We start from the raw sequence: 3,575 nt of genomic DNA on the forward strand, positions 1-3,575 counted from the left end.
GATAATGGATGACCCCACTTCCCTCGTGCCTGGACTGGATGATGACTTGGGGATGCCTTTATCTCTTGACAAGTCTGGCCCCACTTGCCAGTGATTCCTTGTTAAGATATTAAGGCCAGACCTCAAACAAGGCTTCTTAATGCTTTCATCCTGCATAGTTATATTTAATCCTAGAAGCCACCTCTATGGGTGTACAATTACAAGGAGAGGCTTTAGCCGAGCATTCAGCAGCCCTCCTGGTAAAAACGAGCCTCAAAGCTCACTATAGGACAGTCTGACTGTAATGACTTCACATCAGGTCCGAGACCAAAAGCCACCAATGGATAATGGGAAGCTGTCTTATTAAATACCAGGCTATGCTTATAGATATGCCTAAAATAATACTTGAAAACTGTCAGACTTTAAACCCAGCTGCCCTTAAGCCTGGAACTGACCATTTTACTTCTATAGAGCATAACTGTTCAGAGGTTATTGATCTTGTCTATTCTAGTCAACCAGATTTAAGATGCCCCTATTGAAAATACAGAGGCAATTGGTTCATCAATGGTAATAGTTTCATGGAAAAGAGGGGTAGGAAAAACTGGGTATGCTATAGTCAAGTCTAACTCAAGACTGCTGAGGGCAAGGCCCTGTCAGCAAACATGTCTGCCCCAAAGCAGAATAAATAGCACCCACCTGTGCTTTGCAATTGGCAAAAGCCTTAAAAATATTTATACTGACTTCAAATACATTTCCTTGGTGCTCCATGCTCATGGTGCAATTTGGGGGGGAAGAAGGGGGGATTATTATCGAGTCATAACACCCCAATCAAATATGGGCCTGACATCATTGCATGTATGGCCCTCCAAAACCAAGTAGCCCTTGAAATCCTGACTGCAGTTCCAAGGAGGCCCAGTATTATATGACTGGCTCCTGGCTGGGATCCAATGGCTCTGCAACCGAACCTGCGTCCACAGCTTCCTCCTTGCTGGATAAGCCACTGTACTCTGGGTTTTGCCTGGATGCATGGATGCATTATTAAAACCATTACCAACTCAGCCAACGTTCCAAACCATGGTGGACATGTTTTGTGTTACATTGGTATGACCACCTAGCATCTATCTATCTTACCTCTTTGAGACTGGAGAATGTTGTTTGACACATGGAAACTCTTGAATACATGGTCAAAGCCCTAACTGATACTCTACAGAATAGAGTGATGTTAGATGTTTTTAACTGCTATACAAGGTGAAATATGTGGTAGCATAAAAACAATGCTGTGTATACAGTCCAGATTACCACAAAATACTTCTGGGTTTCTACCTGACATGAATGCTCAAATTGGTGCTTTAAATTATCTTTCCTTTAGTGATTGTTTTAAACTCCTGGACTGGAGGAAATTCATCAAATGTCAACTATCAAAGATCTTTTATTCAGACCTCTCCTTATAATATTAACCTTGTTTTGTCATATTTGATGTCTCCCAGCCTAGTGCCAAGATGCCACCTTCACCACAGTAACTTCCGGCTAGCAGATGACACCTTCTACTCAAGGAGGTTCATCCATGTTGTCCATGTTGGAATCAGCTGCCTCCCCTTTCAAAACTCATTTTAGAGGCTCCATGGGTACCGTGTGTAAGGAAAGGACAGAGTTCAAGTGGGGCCCCATTTCCTGCCAGAATGCCTGGGGAATACGTTCTACTGCTGTCACTAGTGAAGGGATTAACCACGTCAATACATGTGTCACAGCTTGGAACCTCCGGCCCCAGAACTTTGCCCCCCCATCATCTGTCTCTTTCACTGTGCTTAGTACCATGGGCATTCGCCTGACAAGAAGCCCTACAGCAGTTTCCCAATAAAAGAGGCTCGGAGACAAGACCTATTGTTGGACGGGTTTTTGTCTCACTTCCTCGTTGTCTGAGACACTGTGGGTAAGTGTAGCTGCTCCCACTGCCATTATATACAGCACAGTAATAGCCTCGTCCTCAGCCTGCATCCTGGAGATGGGCAGAATTGCTGTATTAGTGGAGGCATCTTTGGATCCAGAGCCTCGACTGGGGACACCAGGTCCCAGCTCCTTGTCTGAGTCTGAGTAGTAGTACAGGAAATATCGGGGAGGGCTTCCTGGCTGCTGCTGGTACCAGTACATGTTTTTACCACCAACACTGGTGTCTCTGCTCAGGGCACAGGTGAGTCTGGCCATTGTTCCCAGAGATGCAGAGAGGGAGGGCGGCTGGGTCAGCACAGGCTGTGACAGGGACCCTGCAAACAGACACATCAGAATGAAGAGAAGGGATAGGGTGCATGTGGTTGACGAGCTGAGCCAGAGGGATCTGACTCAGCTAGGGGGCCACCCTCTTGCCCTGGGGCCTTTCCCTACCTGTGCAGTGACAGAGGAGCACGAGGAGGACAGGGCTTCAGGCCATGGTGACACAGCCCCTTCTTAGCCCACAGAGCTGGGGCTGGGCTGCCCCTGGCCAGTCTTATCTCCTGTCCAGAGCCTTACAGAGGAGGAGCTGTTTATGCAAATGGGACCCACACCTGCTTCTCCCTCCTGTGCTCATACAAGTTTGAGGACCTTGGACAGGGAAACTTCCTGATGGATGGACTAGTTTCCCCTGGGTGGGCCTGGATGAAGCAACTGTTGTGACCACACACAGGCCCAGGTCCAGGGACTTGTTCAGCCCCAGAAAGGACATGACTGTCCAGTTCCCACTGAAAGTAAGAGGTCCAGCCCCAGGGCCTCCTGGCACTGAAGGACTGCCCAGCTGGGAGCCCCTTGCCTGCATAAACCCTCAGACAGCATCTCACAGCACCCACTGCTGGTCTCTGGAAGAATCTCCCTTTTTCTCACAGATGGCAAGCCTCTTCTTCACCTGCTTCTCAGATTCCTGTTCCCACCATGTGAGAGTGACCCTTCATGAAGGACAGAGGTCCTGTGTGCTGTCCCTGGTCAGGCTTCCTCCATGGGCTGGGGTCTAGTGGGAGGTACATGTGCAGTCCTGACCTATGAGAGCCTGTGAACCACTGTGGAGCTGAGGACAAGACACAGTCAACAGAGAGCAGAGGGAATCTGTCCCAGCAGGAGGGCCACACAGGAGGCGGGCTGGCTCTGGGTGCTAAGTGTGACCGGAGCTTCCAGAGGTGACACACACCTTCACAGAGGAGGACACAGAACTTGGGATTGCTGGGTCCTTCCTGAGCAGGACTGAGAGGGCAGAGCAAACTCTGATGAGGCTGCTGGTGTTTTAGGGACAGAGCAGGGCCTGGGCGTCTAGCAGGGACCAGTGTAGTGCCATCCTGTGACCCTTCCTCCATTTACTGTGAGATTTGTAATCCCAGCTATGCCTGACCTCACTCCTGCTCATTAGAGAATTAGCTTCATGGGAAGTTCTAGGACAGAATTTGGGACAGGGAGACTTAGAACAGGCCATGGGGCAGGGGTGGCCAGAGGAAGGTGACAGCCAAGGAAACAGGGAAGGGTGAAGTGGCTTGTGTCCCCAGGTGGGACACAGGGAGATGACTGGAGCCTGGACTGTGGGAGAGGGAGGGATGGTCCAGGGTGTCAGGTGGATGGAGGGAGATGCTCACAGAGAC

General features: G+C 49.7%; 1 pseudogene; it reads right to left on the minus strand.

The window, feature by feature from the left end:
- Window positions 1–1,857: 1,857 nt before the first annotated feature.
- Window positions 1,858–2,404, minus strand: LOC117797835 (annotated as a pseudogene).
- Window positions 2,405–3,575: the final 1,171 nt, after the last annotated feature.

This window comes from Ailuropoda melanoleuca, unplaced genomic scaffold (assembly GCF_002007445.2).
Source record: "Ailuropoda melanoleuca isolate Jingjing unplaced genomic scaffold, ASM200744v2 unplaced-scaffold1505, whole genome shotgun sequence".
Lineage (NCBI taxonomy): Eukaryota > Metazoa > Chordata > Mammalia > Carnivora > Ursidae > Ailuropoda > Ailuropoda melanoleuca.